We start from the raw sequence: 21,538 nt of genomic DNA, 5'->3' as shown, positions 1-21,538 counted from the left end.
TATCAGTTAGCAAATCAGAATTTGAAAACTTTGATGCTCTGCCTGGAATCCTGTCAACGCCTTTATCTCGCTGTTAACTAACCACAATGAAAGTTTAATATAGTTTTAATTTAAAAAGTTTGCACGTGTTTAAAACGAAATGCCATGATGTAAGGTTTTGTGATGGGGACTCGAACCCAGCAAGTAATCCGATTGTTAACTAAGTAAAATCTGATCTTTCATGATGTTATACATCGATTTTTTCACCAGCAGTGAGATGTTAGAATTTGAAATGGGGCTTTATTTTTTCTTACCTGATCTAGAATCGAATGCAGCGCCTAACGACTTTTTTTCTATCCACGAACTGTTCTGTCACCAGTAGTGAGACGTGTGTATGCTTGACCTTAAATAACACTCCTGTCGTTATTATTTAAAAAGAAAATTATGTATCACTAGCAGATCGGTGTGCATATGACAGTGCTTGAAATGAACCATGGATATTTTGGTGCTGCACCAGGATTCGAACCCACATATGTCCTTCTTGTGAAGTTCTAGAGTAGTTGGCACTCTTGGGGAAAAGAATGAATAGATCGAACTACATCGTTCCATGAAAGAGGAGATACGAATTCGAATCCTAGTCAAGAACCAAGTTTTTTAACGTCTCGAGTTCAAATAAAATAGGAGATCTGTGACCTTAAATTACCATTGGCTCATTAAATAAAATAAAGTTTCTAGTGTAAGGAATCTCACTGGCGACAGAGTTTCTGTTATCCGAGACTTCCCCTCTGCTATGGCCCAACCTAAACCGGCTCTGCCCTATTTGGTACCGAAGGCATATAAAATTCCGAACTACAACGCAACCCGAAGTTCATCACTTGGCATTACTAGAGGTATAGTGGATTTGTTAGTGTGTGTATAATATACATGCCGGAAGCAGAAATCGAACCCATGCCTCACAATTAAGACACTAGGATCAATTCACCAGACTACCATAACCCACATTTCCTAGATTCATGATTTTATCGTAACTTATTATGGTCTTAGCTTATAAATCAGAAATGGTGGAAAAGTTCAATCTTCTATGAACTGGTTAGTTATCAACATGCTTCTGACACAGAAATTAAACTGCTCCCATGTCAGCGGTATGTAATGCTGCTTTTAGCTATCACGCTTCTATTTGAAGCCATTTAAAATTTTTCACAGTTTGAAGAAATTTCTTAGATCTAGAAATACCATTGAGGAGTGTTAAGCTACCAAATATATCTGTTATTACTGTTCTTATCGCTATTAACTTCTTGAATCTTCTGATGCTACCCGCGTGCTTGAATGAAACATTTAAAGGTCCTTCGTCAGTTTTTTCAAACAGTGGTCCAAATCCATGGAAATGTTTACACTGTTGAGCCAAACATTATGACCATTGATTAATAGCTTGTTTGTCCTTATTTGGACGAAATACATTACTGATTCTGTATATTAGGGATCCGATGCTTTTTGTTAGGTTTGTCGAGGTATGAGCCATTAGATGTCTACGCACAGGTCATGTAATTTCCGTATATAACGGGCTGCTGATTTATGTACATGGTGATGGCGCCCGATAGCGACCCTGTTGTGTTACAAAGGACTGACATGAATTTGGTACCGACACATCAATGTAAGTTCACTATAATGATTCCCAAACCACTGTAGCACGGTTCTGGCTAAGGGTCACGGGTATTTATACTGCTGAAAGTTGACATTCGCCGTCGGCGAAGACATCAACCAAGAAGGGATGCAGCTGGTTCACAACTGTCAAGCCGGCCGGAGTAACCGGCGGTTCTAGGCGCTACAGTCTGGAACCGAGCGACCGCCACGGTCCCAGGTTCTAATCCTGCCTTCGGCATGGTTGTGTGTGATGTCCTTAGGTTAGTTAGGTTTAACTAGTTCTAAGTTCTAGGCGACTGATGACCTCAGAAGATAAGTCGCATACTGCTCAGAGCCATTTGAACCATTTGAACCGCAGCTGTCAGCGTGTCTTCGTTTACTTCCACAGATCCTATAAAAGCGTAGGACAATGTCTACCATAGCGTGATACGGCTTCCATTAGTGGCGCTACACGTTTCGAGCCGCCATTCACCTCGTTGATGGCGTTTGTGGCGACGACCATCGACCTGGTGTAGCAAAAAACGTGATTTATCAGAAGAGGCGACACATTTCCATTGACCATCGGTCAAACCGCGATGGTCCAGTACCATCTGCAGTCGTAATTGACGATGTTCTTGGGTCAACATGTGAGCACGTAAGGATTGTCTGCTGTGGAGCTATAGGTTCAACAATGTGCGATGAACGGTGTGCTTCTAAACACTTGTGTGTTCATTTCGGCAGAGATGCCACAGATCACCATCTATCCTACAGAGCAGACAAGCTTCCGAACATCACGTTCTGTGAAGAGTAGTGGACGTCCAGCGATGTAGCGCCTAGTGGTAGTTTCACTGTCTATCTACTTGTTTCCGTAGATGCTCACAACAAAAGCACGTGAACATTCGACCGGTTCCTCCGTTTTCGAGATACTCGTTCACAGGCTCTACGTAATAATAATCTGCCCTATGGTTCAAAAGGCTCTGAGCACTATGAGACTTAATATCTGAGATCATCATTCCCCTAGACTTAGAACGACGTAAACCTAACTAACCTAAGAACATCACACACATCCATGCCCGAGGCAGGATTTGAACTTGCGACCGTAGCAGCCGCGTGGTTCCGGACTGAAGCGCCTAGAACCGCTCGGACACAGGGGTGGCAATGTGCCCTGTGTCAGGATCGCTTATCCCTTTTGCAACCCATATCTTATCTAGCGTTATCCCCCGTCCGTGTCTGCTCCTCTCACATACTTTTGTTACCACGTATCGTGCCCACAACGTCCCCAGACGAGATCCAACGTCGCGGTGGGCAGTGGTCGTAATAATTTGGCTGATCAGTGCAGTTCACAGTAAATGGTTGTGTCGTACTGTGGAAAATGGGCCGTCCTTCTTGCATTCATTACTACTGCGAAATACTGAAATACTGGAGAACGTAATGCTTCCTTCGATTTTTTTGGGGGGGAGGGGTGGGGGGTTGACAGAAAAATCATCCAACTTGACCTATCTCCTATCTATACAGCGAACTGTGTTAAACACTGGTCTCAGCCGAACGTAGACGCTGAGCTGCTGAACTAACCTCCCGCACTTGCTAACCTCAATCCCATATAACATCTATGGACACAGTTGAAGAACATTGTTTGTCGAGCACCGACAACCAAGAAAGCACTGTCCGAAGCAATTCATGATGCAGGGGAAGAATTGTCACAAATAACAGATTCATCCGCAAACCTGTTCCCTCTATTCTCCGGAGAATAAATGAAGCTGTAGAGGAGGACGGAAACTGAACACGATACTGAATTATTGTGTTGTTAGGGAGAAACTGTTTATGACAAATGAACTTTTTTATTCTCCCTCTAAAAGGAGGAAAATTCGCTTGTCCTGTTTGTTTAAAAGAGAAAAGAGGAGCAGATTGCACATAAAAACTCTTTTCAGTCTTTCATCAGTTTCTTTATTTTAAAAAGCTTTACGACCTTTGATCAAACAGACTGAGACAAACGTAAAACTAAATCCTTTTTTTTTTGTCACATGGTGCGTAACATCAATGCTGATGAGGGTAGCAACGAAAGAGTATTTAGTTTCCTTACGGCCAGAAAAAGCATCATATTAATTGGCGTCCTCTTTATTTACATTCATGCAGGTCGCCAATAAGGATGAAAGCACAGAAGTAATATTTTTTTAATGCCAAGCAGAAATCACAGCACGTAGAGAGAAGTAGAGGGGCAAGACCGGCGATGCAGACGTAATACTCTAAAATTATGGATACTTAATACTCGTTGTCCTCCTAAAATAATAACTCTTACCAACAATTAAATTTCATAGAAGTGTCAGTATTCAAAACCCTTACCTACAAATTGGAGAATGACAGTCTTAACCACTACGCCATTCTATAAATGGCATACGCTGCGTTGCGAAATGGTATGATATTGAGTAAAGTCACACGTTTCCATTAAAAAGAAATAATACACCAAGTGAAAGCGGCGCAGTGTGTCCTCGACGGAAATCCAGACAGTCCAGATGACTTCGAAGTCCGTGTAAGGAGTTAAGAAGAACGTAAGCTAACTGAAGCGCAGTAAGAATTCTGCTAAGTCCACACAAGATCATTCTGCAGACATTTATTTAAGGATCGATGGATATTCACAGTAGCTTCTCAGTATATATACTCTCTTATGAAATTTGTTGTTAACAACCAAACCCAATTCAAAAGTAGTAGCAGTGTGCATAACTACAATACTAGGAGAAAGGATGATCTTCACTATTCAAGATTAAATCTAACTTTGGCACAGAAAGGGGTGACTTATACTGCCACTAAAGTCTTTGGTCACTTACCAAATAGTATCAAAAGTCAGACAGATAACCAACAAGTATTTAAGGAAGAATTAAAAGAATTTCTGAATGACAACTCCTTCTACCCCATAGGGGAATTTTTAGATATAAATTAAGAAAAAAAAAGAAAAAAACAAACAAAAAATTATAAAAAAATAAATGAAAAAGTTGTTATATTAACTTAATTATGTTGTTAATTTAACTTAATTATGTCATGTACTGGAAAATTTGACTCGTTCCACATCATTACGAAATATCGTATTCATGATCCAAGGAACTAGTATTAATCTAATATAATTTAATCTATTAGATTTGCTTGTTTTGGAGACGCCATATGTGGGAGTGTTTGAGAAATTAATAGCTGCTAACGCAACTGTCATAAAATTTCAACACAGTTACGGCGAAGTTCCTCATGTGGCAACTGACCGTGCGGAAAGTTGCTTGAAGCATGTATACCAACACCATGTTTGAAATGTGTCTGAAAATGCAGCTGAAGTATCTAACGACGAAAGTTTGGTGTAATGAAAGAAAACTATTTGTTTCTGTCACATTTGTGAACTCATTCAAGCATATCACACAGTCATCAAAATATATATTCACAAGCGAAAAGCACCTCTTCTGATGCTGATACAAAAGAAAAGATATGGAAAAACGTGCAGTTCTGCTATTCAGTACGTTTTTCACCTCCAGATTTAGCTCAGTAGGTTCGTAGCTTCCGTAACGTTTGTCTCTAGTAATAATTTCCTACGTGACAAACAATACACAAACTGCTGTCATTAATAGTCCATTGGACCCTTTTCTGAGCTTTTCTTGTGTAGTAACTCTTCTACTCAACCCTGTCATTTATTGAATGAGTGTTTTGAGATGGCTTATGATGCAGAGCTTGCCTTATGATTTATCCAGTGCCTTTCGTTCTGTCTCTTTGCAGATCGAATAAAGAAAACAAGAAAAAGAGTAATAAACCACAGTGTTTCCTCGCGGGCGAACAACAAAACGACTTGTATAGCCACCAGTGCAGCGAAAATATAGCGTGTTACTACTAATTCAACATGACACAGCTCTCGTGTAACTCCTTTCATTACGTCCATATTTCCTAATGTACATATTCGGAATGTGGCATTAGAGAGCAATATTACTTTTTGTGCCAAACGTCAAGTATGGGTTCAAACAACCAATTTTACTTCGTGTGTTACGTCTTAAGCGGAGGCCACTTAGAATATTTAATCTAGATGACAAGAAAGTATAGTATTAGAAATATAATCTGGCCGCCGACGGCCATCTCAGGGTCCTACTCGTTCACATATGTTGGCCAATAATTGCAGACCCCCACCGGCATTCTGTGTGCGATCATCTTCAGGATCTAGCAATAGCGTAGGATGCGGAAGTGTATGGAAGAAGTTCTGGCAGTCTACTGGAGGTGTTATGGAAACATATCTGCTCGTAGGCGAGGGGTAAGCTTTGAGCTTATATGTCAACCAAACAGCTCGTGGCTGCGTCAGGATCAGAACAGTGTAAGCCGGAGAGTTACCTCGCCGCACAGCAGCTACCGGGTACCGGCCGTACGCCGCCCGCCACCAAGGTCAGACACCTCCGTCTAGCTGAACGTGGCCAAGTGCTATAGGTGAATTTATGAACGGTCGTTTTCCTATTTGAAGTTCTCGTATTTATCTCGCCGAGACGATTTAGAATTTTCATGAATAAAACTTATGAATGTTGCTTAAGTGTGTTAAAATATAGTATTTATTGGAAGAAAGTGTAATATTTGTGACATATTATTCGCTTTGGTTTTAATAGAGCGGTGAGGGCAACCTTTGTCTTGTGTATGGGTCTAGTGATTTGGGAAAAATCTTCAGAACACGACTAATTGAATCAGCAAAATTGAAAATAATAGTATTGTCGATGCTATTGCTTGGACAATAAAATATTTAATTGACGACTCATTTATTATTATATATATTTTTTTTTTTTTGCTTCAAGAAGCATCGGTCTGGCATTAATGATTTTGCACATTTGAGATGCCTGCATAACAGACACATGTGATGGAGTGTGAACCTTTAAGCATCGTGCGATATTTGCATTCAAGATGCGAGGTTCAGAAGTTGGGAACAGTAGTACTACATGCTCTCATCTGAAACAACAAAAATCAAAGAGCTGACTATGAATGCATTTTTATCTGATAGTTATCAGTTGGCTCATCGAGAATTCCAATGCAATATTCCTACTGGTCACTAGTTTTGATGTCTTTATATTAACTTCTTAAGACGAATTAACGGCTGACCGCTAACGAAAGACATAAACTCGATGGAAGGGCACTGTGAACATAATATTTTACCTGTGTCTCCTAAAATGGGTGTTTTGTACTACGAAAACCTCACCAGGTGCGAGTACATCGCGATTTCCAACAAATGAGACGTGGATCAAAACCAGTGTAAGAAAAACGACCTAAAAATTAAAAAAAAGCGCTTTTCGCTTTTATTGACATAGCATCAGCTGCCGATGCATTTTAGGCATAACGAATAGATTATACATATCTTTCTTTTAGCATGTATGGACTGAAGTACAATTTTACTCAAGGATGACATTACATGACATAATTGTCAGCGTTTAGTATTCCTTGCTTCACTTTCTGATAATAACTGTTCGTCGTTTCGTGTAAGTAGAAGCTGGAATCGAAGTTGCGCAGTATACATTCGTTAGGTTAATTTTAATGCAGTGTTGAGCCTGCATTTTCTGTCATATCCTATTTTTTTTTTAAATCTGTATTTACAAAATGTTTATAATGATACAATTTTAACCCACTACCTTATATGATTTGTGGGTCCAGATATTTATACAGTGATTACAATTGCAGCTAAATCCTAAGTTTTATTTGAGTAACTAATTATTAAAGTAAGCTGCACGATAATTGCAATGGGCTAAACTAGTTGATTTTAATTTTATAGGGATTACTTAATGAACCTATCTATTAACTAGTTACTACTGCCTACAGCGTTACAGGTGTGTCAGTCAAATGTAAACCTACTTGTAAGCCTTGCTCATTGAGCTAAACCCAATGAGCGTGCCCCTGACACTGGGCAGCCCAAGACGTTAGTCGCTGCAGGTTTCTGCATACTAAGTACCTAAAAACTAAGCCCTGCAACTAATTCTATCCTACGTCAAGTTCGGTGCTTGTCCTTGATCAAAACTTTTTGTGATACCACGTTCGCCAGTTTGTTGATAGTCTGAAAAGTGTTGTGTTGTCTGAGTAAGCTGTATGTGTTATGGTATGGCAGTTGGTCACGTAACGTTGAAGCTACATCATTGAAAAGGGGTCAGGAGTACCCTCCGGAACGCCACAGTCACACGTGGGTGTAGCATTCTTCCCAAAGCGACAGATATATGTCGGGTATGGCCCATGACCAGTGAGAAAGTGGAATAGTCCCCGAGTTGGTTCGAAGTACTTCATCCCCATCCGTTCCATAATGTCCAGAAGAAGATCGAAAGTTCTATGGCCGGTTTCTTCAGCTTCCCAGGATTCTTGCCATAACTGGTCTCCACTTAATCTGATCTCAACCCTGTTCCCGGCCCTGACGCCTAATATCTCTTCTATTTTCTCTATGTTCCCTTTCTTGGTCCAGTACCATGCGGGCTGTTCAAGAATTTTGATGTCTAGGGGGAAGAGCCGCACTATGACTAACAGGGCTCCTCCTGGCGTTGTCCTGTATGCCTCCACTGATCTCACTATCATATTCCTCTGGACTCTTCTCCTTGTCAGGGCAGGCACCACCCTCGTGAGTCTGTGTGCCCAGACTCCCAAGCTGTAACCCATTATTGATGTAATTATGCTATTATGGTATAATTTAATGAGATGTGGTGAGAGATGAAATCTTTTATGTCCAATGGAAATGAGGTTATTGAGTACTTGAAGGGCTCTCTGGGTTACTGTGTCAATGTGTTTCCCAAGGGACCACCTTTCATCAATGATGATTCCAAGGTAGCGAGTCTCTCGTCACCGGAGAACTGATCAGCCCTCAATCCTCACTGTCGGGTTTCGAATTAACTGACCTTTCAAAAGAAGGTCGGTAGACTTGCCTGGTGAAATTTTCATCTTGTACTTTGGCACCAGAGTTGCAGTATTTCTATAGCTCTGTCTATCTTGGGCTCTATATCTTCTCGGCTACGACCGCCGACCAGTAGGAGGAGGTCATCTGCGTAGACGATCAGCTCTAGCACTACATCGCTTTGTTGTAATTTGTACAGTAATGTCTCCATGTAGATGCCCCAAAACGGGAGACCCAGGACGGAGCCCTGGGGACATCCTTTAGTAATAGATTTTCCCACTCTTCCACTAGAGGATGATAGCCAGACCTCCCGATCCTCGAAAAAAATAGCTTCTCAGACACCCATATAGCGGCCCTGAACACTCTTTCTCCTGTAAACAGGAAAAGAGCGAAGCCCACCAGGGGTTGTAAAGGCGCCACTTATTTCCACCATGATTCCGACAACGTACTTGTATGGGGTAGAGCCACAGACCTCGCCCGCCAGGGCGATTGCATCAGATGCCGACGGCCCAGGCCTGAAGCCGAACTGCCTGCTGCTCAGCCCGCACAGCACTAGGTGTGCAGCCAGTCTGTCAGCCAGCAGTCTTTCTAAGATCTTCCCAAGCAGATCGAGCAAGTAGATTGGTCTGTAAGATTTCACTTCTGCTGGATCTTTATCGGGCCCCTTCTTGATGATTACCACATTATCAGTTTTCCAAATCCGTGGGAACTTTCTCTGAATAAGGCATTCATTAAAGAGGTGAGTTAGTGGCGCAACTATCTGGGGGGGCCAGGAATTGCACCACCTCCGCTACAATGCCGTCTGGCCCGGGAACTTTCTCTCTCTTTAGAGATATATGGGCAGCTTCAGAGAAGGGGTAGACTTCCATTGCATTATCAAATTCATTTTGGTCATCATTACGCAGCTGTTGTTGTTCTATGGTTTCCCCATCCGCAGTGTCATCAGGCAGCAGCGACTGGAGAAGGACCTCAGCAGTCTCCTGCCAAGACTCCGTCATCCCGCCCCCGTGCCTGACCGTCGACAGCTCCATGGGAGAGCGGATTTTCTCTCGGACTAGCTTGTAGGGTACGCACCATGGGTCCAAGGACAGTAGATTTAAGACAGTGTGTTCCCAACTTCAGGATCTCACTTCGCGCAGTTCTTTTTTTAGCTTCCCGGTACAGCTGCAACCACCTTTATCTTTTCAGGCAGACAACACTGCTCTGGTAGTACCTCCTGAGCTTTCTGACAGACCGGCTGACCATGGTGACGAAGAGGCTGCCATGGCCTTCCTCCTAGTAGGTAAGGCAGCTTTCACCGCTCGAGTTATCACACTCACCAGCTCCTCAGCTCTTTTTTGTCCACGTCGGTGTCTCTCACCCTCTGGAAATTCTGCGGGAATGTCGCACTCCCTTGCTAGTCGTTCCCAGTTGGCTCTTTTGTAATTATATTGCACCTTCCACCCCATGGCCCAACAGCTCTCTCTGTCTCCTATGGTAAAGGTTATGAGATTATGGTCACTAGTGGTGGGGTTCTCTTCTACCTTCCATTGTGGAATAGGTTTGACTGCATTGGGTGTGACCAGGATCACATCACTGTTTGTTCCTTGACCACCTCTCGCCACATAGGCCTGGATAGTTGACTGGCTTGTTGGCCACCACTAGTTACAAAGCCATAATGACCTCTTCTGCCTTCTCTCCATTCAGGTTCCTGGTGAAGCTGTACTATAGAGGGGATATTGTGTTAATGTCGGCAGTTATTATTACTCTTTGCCCCTGCGACGCCGTGATCACTGTAGTCAGATGTCCCAGATGTCCCAGATGTCTCTCGATATCGTCCCATACTGAAAGTAAATGTTGATAAATATGATCGCTCCTGCTGGGGATTGCAACTCTACAACGTTGCAGTGGCTAGTTGTAAATTGTGACAGTACTGTAGCCCTCAGGAGTTTGTTGGTTATTACGATTGCCGCTCTTGGGTCCTCTCCTCTACTTACAATTTGCCAAGTCGCAGCTGCGAAAACTATTTTCCCAACTTGGGAGTACGGCTCCTGCAGGCAGAGCACATCCAGTCTCCTCTCCTCCACCTCTTTACGTAGCTCCTGCATCACCAGTGTGCTGTTGTGAGTTGGACGATGGTAATTTTATTCATTTATAGAAAGTACGTATGAATTCTGTCATTTGGCCAGGTCTTGCTCCAGTCGAAAGTAATACGTCCATTACCGAAAACTGCTTGTTCATAGATGTCGTCAAGGTCGAATTTTTCTCCTCGTCTTTCAAAGGCTTTCTTAAGTAGGTCTCACAGGGCTCCGAAGTGGTTGGGGAGATTCACTGACTTAAGATGGATCCTGTCTACAGCCTCATTTACCGACAAGGTGAGTTTCCTACCATTTTCGTGTCCCACCCGGACCAAGTGTCTTAAGGCAGTGGTCAGAGTAGTCGGCTGCTCTGATCTCGCCAATTGCATCGTGAATTCAATATTGGGATATACTCTAACTGGGTCAACTGGTGGCAATCTGACAACAGGAGTATCTGGTGTGGTGAGCTTTTCACTAGAGCTAGTTACTATGTTTTCTTGAACTGGTTGCTGCTGAGCTTTGTTCTTCAACGGCCACCGGCGTGGCCGCTACTACAGGATGCCGTTGCCACTGATCTTTAGTCGGCCTTGTCTCCCGGCTTTGGGAGGAGGGACCTGCAACTGTGAAAGGGAGCTCAGTTTGAATCCCCCTATCCATTGTGAAAAACTCAGTCTGAGTGCTCATATCAGTTGTTTCAAATTTGGTGGCTCGCGAAGGCGACCTCAGGAATTGCTTGAAAGCACTTGCCCTCATGGCATCCCTCCTCCTTTGGTTCGGGGATTTTCTCTTAGGCATCCTGTTATCCTTAGCAATTTCAACCATAATCCGTTATTGAGATCAGTCTTTGTACTCACAACCTGTAAGTAGGGCAGCTGCGTCCAGTGGCTCCACAAAGTCTCTTGCCCCGTCTCTTGCAAGGGATGCAAACTGCTGCAGCCTTACAGTCTTTTCTAACATGACCGTCTTCACCACATTTCGAGCAGGACGTCCCGTGGTACAGTGCCTCAGAACGTGGTCAAGGTCTCCACAATTGTGGCAACGTGGTACCACAAGGTAGTCTCTGGTGTTGACTGCACGGAATCCCATGTGCAGTTTGCCCATTGCAGTGATTTTCTTCCACATGTGAGCGGAGACCTCGGCAACGTGATGGACCACATCACAGTCCCGAGGCCCTGTTTTAAGTCTCAACTTGAAGCTGTCTTTGAATTCTTCATCTTTCAAGTCCTCATAGTTCGGAGCCCTTATAGTTTCACATAATTCTTCATTAGTCAACATAGTTGGGTCATCAAATAAAATGACTAAGGGATTTCTTTTTCTGGGTGGCTCACATTTGACCACTGAGTTTAACTTAGTATTATTTAGTAGTTTTTCTTTTCCGAGGCAACCTCAACGATTACAGAGATTTTACTGGGTTTCACTTTATTCATTTTAATTTTGTCTTTAACTGGGTTAATTGTGGTCGTTAGCAGTTCCTGATTTTTCCTTACACTAGTATCTTGGCCAGGCAGGGTCCTAAGAAAGACCGTTGTGTCTGGCCGTTTTGTTACACGTGCGATAGTATCTCTGGTGGTTTGCGGTTTGGCCGGTCCTTGTGCGACTACTGCCGCCCAGGTCTTACTAGGTTGCTTTCTCAGCCTCTCATTTTCTTTCTCTAATTCTTCCACGCGGCCCTCGAGCTTGGCATTGGCGATGGCCCATGCCTCCAGCTCGTTCTTGATGTTTGTCAGTGCCGCTTGACTAATTTTGCCATTATTTATATTCTGCTCAAAGAGCAGCGTGAGTCTAGCATGTCTCTGTAAGACAGTCTCATCAGCTGCCTGTCCCAGCTCGTCCTGTGGAGTGGATTCAGGTATCAAGGAAGCGCATGAAGGCGCACTCATATCACTCGCTTCGGTTGTGGCGATTTGTAGTACGAGTGATATAAAGGTGGGAGCCCGTCTCTTGCCCTGGACCGGCTCCTCTGGCATGGGGTGGAGGGGGGGGGGGGTGAGACTGCTGCAGCTCGCCCACCGACCTCGCCCCTAGGTCCATGGCACTCCCATGCGGCCGGGTTCAACGCGCCCTTTCCAGGGCACTGGTCCCCCTCGGTGGACGCTCCTCGGCAACTGCACCTCTCGCCCTTCGCCACCTACTTGCCCGAGTTTCCACCTCTCAGCCAAGGACCCACTCCTACTCAGGTGGTGGGCCGATCCCCCAGTCCAGGCGATCTGGACTCATCTAACCTGGCCCAGGCGATGTCTCCACCACCTGGGTTTGGGAGAAAACACCCCGGATACCCAGGGGCGCGGCGAAGCACTCTTGCCGACTCGGGCCGTGATCCCACGCCGACAAACGAGGTCGCCAGCATGCAGAGCACCTGCTGGTCTATTCCCTGCGAATAGAAGGGACTGATGTTCGGTCCCTCGACACAGCTCTCCCTGTGCCATGCACCCTTCGCTTTCGCATCGGGTTGGGTCGCAGCTCTCCCTTTTGTCGCAAGGCAGCGTTCGGGCGAACCCGAGAAATGCCGAGCTTAACGTCTGGCACCACGGGAAGGCGGAAAGAGCCACTTGGGAAGGAGAGGCTATGAGAGACGCGTCACTTCCCCTTGTGAGGACTGCTGCGGCACGCCCGACTAGAAGCACTACGCCCTAGTGCGAGCCTCCGTGCTTACGGCGCGTCGGGAACGGACAGGGCCGCGCCGAACGCGCCGTCAAGCGACCGACCTCACGCCAGACATATCCTATGGTTTCGTGCATAGCAGGTTTTACTGAATTGGAACTTCGTGTGACCGCGCGGGGTAGCCGTGCGATCTAAGGCGCCTTTCCACGGTTCGCACGGCTCACCCGCATCGGAGGTTCGAGGCCTCCCTTGGCCATGCGTGTGAGTGCGTAAGCCTAGGGACCGATGACCTCAGCAGTTCGGTGCCATACAACTTACCACTCGTTTCCAATTTTTTTTTCTTTTTTTTGGACATTCGTGCCATATGTAGTTTATGAAGTCTCCCTGTGGATGTTGCGTTTTGCAATGGATTATGCGATGTTGTCACTTCATTTGCATGCGTTTATCTTTCATGGACAGTGCCGTTGACATCAATCTCAAGAAAAATATTTTACCAGTCTACTGTTATACAAAAAGATGTGTTGCCAACTCAAAACGTTTCAAATGTAATTATTGGAGATGTTCTAAAAATGTAAAATGTGTCTGGCGCCAAGTTCTAAGATTCAGTACGCTTAAGAAAGAAAACCACAAATAATTGTGACAGTTACTAACATTCAATGTTTAGTAACATTGTTTCAGCTCATCTGAGCATCAATATTGACGACGCTGTAGTCCCTAACCCCAGTTACAGAAACACAAAGAAGACTCACCGATATATACTTTGGGTATTTCGGCCGCCACGTGTTTTAATCACGAACAGTAGTCACGTCCTATATCACTCGAATTTAGTATTTCTTGCTAGAAGTATAGCTGCATCTTGGCAAAACAGTAATTTTTGATACACCTGTGAGTGACGAGCTACTTCCTGGATGATACAGAATTAGCCCACAATTTTTACTTGATATATATTTCTACCATTTCCGTTAAATAATCTGACTGAATTTTACATTAGGTGTGAAATAAAGTTATCAATTTACGATTATCAGTACAGGAAAGCCATTCCACGAGGAAATTGCAATAAATCTTGCCTTTTACGTTGCTAACTTATTTGCCCTAGCCAGCACAGGAGCGATAACGGAGAGCAGTATTCCGCTAGTTATCAAGCCACACCGTCGCCTTGGCTCATGGTTCCAACCTGGCTGAAGGATACATTTTTAGCCTTTTCGTGACAGAGCTGCAAGAGTCACATGGAAAAATCAGTAAGGAAATTTTATTTACGAAATTTCGCATTTCCATACTACTTCATTGTGAAACAGGAGACCAAGTAAATACAGACCACTTCGAACCAATAATTAGTAATATATTACTGGCGCGATTCTGTACAGTTAGTTTACGTTTCATTGCAATATACTTTCGTCATTAGAATATCATAGTAACGTGAATTTAATTTGAATTAGCACAGCGCGTATTTTAATAGCCTTGTCCAATATATTACTGAACGCAACAGTAAGCATCAGGGACTAATTAATCGTCAACAGTATGCTCTCTCGCATTACCTGAAAGAATCTAACAATGCTCAGGAAATTAACAGATTCCATGCCTTTGGAAACCTTCAGGATCTGAGTTAAAGCTGTTCTCAACCCATGTTTGAAGGTCATTCTCGTCTAGAGAGGAATGTTCTTGACAGGTTTTCGTTAATGAGCTTGAAAGTTAAACATTTGAGGGCATCAAACAAAAGAAATGTACATGCTTGACGACAATTCGAACTCCTGGATAGTTTTGTTAGTAAAATAGATGGAGTAGGTTATCGTGTAATATCAACACGTGATGAAATTTTGTAGGTCGTTTTTCTTACTCTGAGACTGATCCATGTCTTAGTTGTTGGAAATTGCGATGTACTCTCATTTGCTGAGGTTTTCGTAATATGCAACACTCTTTTTGATCCGACACAGGCAAAATATATTGATCGAATATATCTCTTTTGTTAGGGATCAGCCACCAGTTCTTCTTAAGAAGTTAATATGAAGACATCATAGCTAGTGACCAGTAGGTATATTGGATTGGAATTCTCAGTGAGCCTATTGATGACGATCAGGCGAAAATGCATTTATAGTCAGCCCTCTGATTTCTGTTGTTTTAGAGCAATGCATGTAGTACTACTGTTCCCAACTTCTGAACCTTGCATACTGAATACAAATGTCGGATGATGCTTAAAGGATCACACTCCATCACATGTGTCTTTTATCGAGGCATCACTTATGAGCAAAATCATTAATGCCAGAACGATGCTTCTTGAAGCAAAAGAGTTTTTCTGAAGTTTTTTTCCCAAATCCCTGAACCCATACACAATACAAAGGTTGCCCTCAACCCATCTATTAAAACCAAAGCGAATAATATGCCTGCACTGCCACTTTCACCTACACGGGGGGCCGCCGGAGTGGCCGAGCGGTTTTAGGCGCTACAGTCTGGAACCGAGCGACCGCTACGGTCGCAGGTTCGAATCCTGCCTCGGGCATGGATGTGTGTGATGTCCTTAGGTTAGTTGAGTTTAAGTAATTCTAAGTCCTAGGGGACTGATGACCTCAGTAGTTAAGTCCCATAGTGCTCAGAGCCTATTGAACCATTTTGAACTTAGATGGAGGTGTCTGAAGCTGGTGGCGGGCGGCGAATGGCCGGTAGCAGGGAGCCGGCAGCAGCTGTGCGGCGAAGAAACTCTCGAACTTACACTGTTCTAATCCTGACGCAGCCACGAGCTGTTTGGTGGATACGTTTCTGGAACTTTTTTCTGTCGCAGGTATATGAGAAAATGAATCAAATTATGTTTGAGGTTCCATCAGACTGATACCCTTAGCAGATATCCGACATGCGATTTAAAGAGACTATGGAATGAAAAGGACTTCAACGTGTGACTTCATGTGTATAGAGCTCAAAGCTTACCTCTCACCCACGAACAGATATGTTTCCATAAAACCTCAAGTAGACAGACAGAACTTCCTCCATACACTTCCACATCCTACACTATTGCTAGATCCTGCATATAGGAGGTCTTAGAAGAGTGATAGGCGGCTGGGAATATAGGTCAACTTCAGTTACGAAGTCAGACTTCATCTTTGACACGGATGGTCGTTGGTGAGGTTTCATGTGTAATGCTGCACTTTCTTGTCATTTAGATGTAATATTGAAAATGGCTTCCATATAAGGTGTGACAGTAAGTAAGGTGGATACATTGCCCATCGAGGCGAGTCAGTTATATGGATGCGTGGTATCTGTTCTTTCGGGCAAGTCTGAAAGAATAGGCACCACGCGGAATCTGCAGCCGTGTTACTTCTATGTAAATCGAACGTGGAGGGCGGGAGAAAGGAAAGAAAAAGTGAAGAAATTACTGATGTCAGCTGCATTCGGTCATTACGCGGAATCAGCGGCAATGAGTGATGCCCGAAAGGACAGACACCATGTATTCATCTCACTGACTCGCCTCAACGGGAAACGATATTATCATATCAGCACATCAGCGCACAACGTGATCGCATCTAAACCTTCCCAATGAAATTTGTTTCAGAATACTACGCTTTTTAACCGATTTCAGTTTCATACAGGTTGCTTCTTATCTGTTGGGATATACGACTGAAATCGTCTTGCAGCTAGCCTTCCTCTTACACTGTCGGCAAAACAACACTCCCGCACACTGTCACACACTTTCACTATATATATATGCCGGAAGGTCTCTTGTAATGATAATTGATGAAAGGCTGACTGTTTGCGTTGAAAACGACTATGAAGTCCAGTAGTTTAATTATGTTTTATCTAGTGTTAAGCAAAGATCAGGTGAATGGATGTAAGTGTTGATGTCTGTCGGATATTCAGTGTTTAGCAAGATATTCAGATCAAATTTATTGAGAGATTAGATATTATAGGGATTCGGTTGTGTACAGAAGTGGAAAGCTAAACGAGAGTTGAGTTATCGTAGTATACTTACGGCAATGAATCGTAGTACAAAGTGATACTTAGGGCATCAAACGACAGAGGCACTTCTGAATAAAGACGTAAGGTTGTTGCAAGGTATTCATTATATTTATGTTAACCTGCGTTCTATCTTTAATCACCATCTCGCTAAGAAAATTAACTGTTAATTGGTCCCTCTTACAACACTCGTGCACATTTAGTGAAAGTATTTCAGTAATGACAAGGTTATTCAAGGTTTGGTTCAAATGTCTCTGAGCAATATGGGACTTAACATCTATGGTCATCAGTCCCCTAGTACTTAGAACTACTTAAACTTAACTAACCTAAGGAAATCACACAACACCCAGCCATCACGAGGCAGAGAAAATCCCTGACCCCGCCGGGAATCGAACCCGGGAGGTTATTCAAGGGACAAACGTAAAAGTATAAAGCGGTTACAAACAAGCTACAATTCTTACACGGTCTGTTTCTATGCTATGATTGGAAGTTCTAACTACGGGGGTGTTCTCTGCTGTGAACTTAATGGTATACAATGAAATGCTGATCAATACTTTCCTTATGGAATGGTAAATACTATTCTTAAATCTCCATCAATGTGTACGTAATAGTTTATTAAAAAGTTACCTTTTCACATTTTGTGAAACAAAGATAGGCGTGGTGTGGGAACTGCAGATACATTCAGATGTCTCACATTGCATCGTGCTTGCGATGAGGAATAGTATTTGATGCTGCGGCGCTGCCTCTGGTTTGAAGATCACTGTAGAACAGCAAGGTGGTAACTGTTCTCTTGTTAATCATAAAACTAGATACCAAAATGCAAATAAATTTCTTCTGCTGTTCCGGAGTATTGTCTCATGTCCGGATAAACAATTAATTTTTAAAACTGTTTTGGAGTGGGATATAGTATTGAATGAGCCGGATAAATTACTGCTGACTCAGTATTGCAGAATCGACAATGGCCACTGGGTGGCAAATTTTTTTTTTTTCACTCTAAACAACCGTAGCCTTAACCACAGACGCAGCTAACTTCCGAAGATAATTCACAATTCAGTGCATATCACAATACTGATCAGTCTACATTCGTTGGACAGTCCACAGACTGGGTGAAATTACACGAGTAATAGTTCGGTATATTGTCTAGAGAACCCACGGCGCGTTTTCGTTCTTGTGATGGGATACTTCGAATTTTAAGCTGATTAATGTAATACTAGAGTCTGCCTCTCAACGTCTTCTGGATATTCAAAAAGTTTCCTATCGAAGTGCACGGCTCTTGTTTCTGTTCATTTCTTCAATATCTTCAATTCTTGGCAGTTGTCTTCTGCGTCGAATTCTGGAATTAATTATCTTCTCGAAATTTCTATGACTCATTGCAATAATAAGGAAGAAACCATGTTCTAGAAAGTTCTGAGCTCTTCTTATGACCTTATGTAATTACTGCATCCTCCGTCTCTACAGAATATGTCAGTGATGTTGTTAAGCCATGCCGGTCGGTGTTTCAGAGCGGTTCCAGGCGCTTCAGTCCGGAACCGCGAGACCGCAACGGTCGCGGGTTCGAATCCTACCTCGGGCATGGATGTCTGTGATGTCTTTAGATTAGTTAGATTTAAGTAGTTCTAAGTTCTAGGGGACTGATGACCTCAGATATTAAGTCCCATAGAGCTCGGAGCCATTTGAACTATTTTCTTAAGCCGTTCTACCTTCCACTACTTATTAAAAGTGTTATGCTTTCCTCAAATTATCCATTTTTCCAACAATTAGCTCCCTGCTAGTGCCAGTCCGTTCAAGCACATCCGAGTACTGACCAAGACTGCCTGCACTTCTTACTTTTAATTCTCTTTTTCAGACTTTACCTTCCACTCGCTACTAATAAGAAAACATATTTCTTACAAAACACGACTAATAACCAGCTTCACTATGTGATCAAAAGTGTCCGGACACCCCCTAAAAAATTTCATTTTCGGTGCATTGTGCTGCCACCTAGTGCTAGGTACTCATTATCAGCGACCTCAGTAGTTATTAGACATCGTGAGAGAGCAGAATGGGTCACTCCGCGGCACTCACGGTCTTCGAACGTGGTCAGGTGATTGGGTGTTACTTGTGTCATACGTATTTACGCGAGATTTCCACAATCATTAACATCCCTAGGTCCATTGTGTCCGATGAGATAGTGAACTGGAAACGTGAAGGAACACGTACAGCACAAAAGCGTACAGGCTGATATCGTCTGTTGACTGACAGAGACCGCCTGCAGATGAAGAGGGTCCTAATGTGTAATAGGCAGACATCTATCCAGACCATTGCACAGGAATTCCATATTGCATCAGGATCCACTGCAAGTATTATGACAGTTAGGCGGGAGGTGATAAATCTGGGATTTCATGGTCGAGCGGCTGCAAATATGCCACACATGACGCCGATAAATGCCAAACGACTCCTCGCTTGGAGCAAGGAGCGCAAACATTGGACGATTGAACAGTGGAAAAAACCTTGTGTGGAGTGCCGAATCACGGTACATAATGTGGCGGTTCGATGACAGGGTGTAAGTATGGTGAATTCCGACGAACGTCATCTGCCATTGTGTGTAGCGCCAACAATAAAATTTGGAGACCGTGGTGTTATGGTATGGTCGTGTTTTTCATGGAGGGGCTTGCACCCCTTGTTGTTTTGAGGAGCACTATTACTGCATACACCTACATTGATGTTTTAAGCACCTTCTTGCTTCCCACTGTTGAAGAGCAATTCGGGAATGGTGATTGCATCCTTCAACACGATCGAGCACATGTTCATAATGCACTGCCTGTGGCAGAGTGGTTACACGACAATAACATCCCTGTAATGGACTGGCCTCCACAGAGTCCTGACCTGAATCCTATACAACACCTTTGGAATGTTTTGGAACGCCGACTTCGTGCCAGGCCTCACCGACCGACATTGGTACTTCTCCTGAGTGCAGCAATCCATGAAGAATTGGCTGCCATTCCCCAAGAAACCTTTCGGCACCTGATTGAACTTATGCCTGCGATAGTGGAAGCTGCCATCAGGGCTACGGGTTGGCCAACACCTTACTGAATTCCAGCATTACCAATGGAAGGAGCCACGAACTTGTAAGTCATTTTCAGCCAGGCATAGTGAATAAATGCTTCACTACATATTTCACTGATACGAAACTAAGATCCAGTTTAGGTAAAGGAGACCCAACAGTGAACCTAGGGACAGAAACAGTCTGCATTTTTCACAACGTAACCTTACTCCTGCACAGAAGCAGCAAAGTAGGCGGTCATAAAAGTATTAGATAGCTTCTTTTGTGAATCAAAGGTTCGGGAAGATAATAGTTTCCAAAACAAATTGAAATAATGTCTACCTAACAACTGCTTCTACTCTGCAGATAAAGTCCTGACTGAGTAGTGTATATGTGGCTGAGATACACTTAACAAATTTTGTTGTAGTTTAAGGTTGAAACGAAACAGCAGTTATTTACAACGGCAGCATCTAGCCATGTATTCACAGACAAAATATCTCTTACCCGAAAAACCTCTGACTCGTTCCACATATTGACTGGCAAGCTGCCGTGAATACGATCCATGGAACATGCAAAGAAAAAAACTAAGCTAAACTTCCCATTCCTCCTGTTGAACTAAAGTTGTTTCATTGTCATGTGATCACCATACACATTTCAAAAGTATTACGGTTTTGTTTGTCACCTTTCAACTGAAAACAGTATCTTTAACCGATAGATTTGTGGAAAAACATTTCAAATTACGTGTCAACTTGAATTCTGCAGTATTTGTGCCAAAAGGGGAAAAGCCAAAATAATGTTAAAACTACCACACAAATCACAAATGACGTGAAATGGTCGGCGTTCGAACTGAATTTTACATGACCTGATACAACCTCCAAATGCATGAGCAGGTAAGGCAGTAAGAGCCATTAGCGTGAAACACCAGTGCTAATTATTTCAGACTCGCGTTTATTGCGTAAATTCAGCAAGAGTGGCAATTACGCAGAGTCTGTTTTGTCTGTCAGTCACGCTAATGTCACTGGAGTTACTGTCTACTCTGTAAAGGCAATACCTACTATTCACATGATGATTGCTGTATACCGAGCACAGGTCTGGGAAGGATACCTGAATCAAATCCAAATTTAAATACACTACTGGCCATTATAATTGCTACACCGCGAAGATGACGTGCTACAGAAGCGAAATTTAACCGACAGGAAGAACATGCTGTGATATGCAAATGATTAGCTTTTCAGAGCATTCACACAAGGTTGGCGCCGGTGGCGACACCTACAACGTGCCGACATGACGAAAGTTTCCAACCGATTTCTCATACACAAACAGCAGTTCACCGGCGTTTCCTTGTGAGACGTTGTTGTGATGCCTCGTGTAAGGAGGAGAAATATGTATCGTCACGTTTCAGACTTTGATAAAGGTCGGATTGTATCCTATCGCGATTTCGATTTATCGTATCGCGACATT

This window comes from Schistocerca cancellata, chromosome 1 (genome assembly GCF_023864275.1).
Source record: "Schistocerca cancellata isolate TAMUIC-IGC-003103 chromosome 1, iqSchCanc2.1, whole genome shotgun sequence".
NCBI lineage: Eukaryota > Metazoa > Arthropoda > Insecta > Orthoptera > Acrididae > Schistocerca > Schistocerca cancellata.
The sequence above is the reverse complement of the archived record's forward strand: the minus strand, read 5'-3'. Positions refer to the sequence as shown.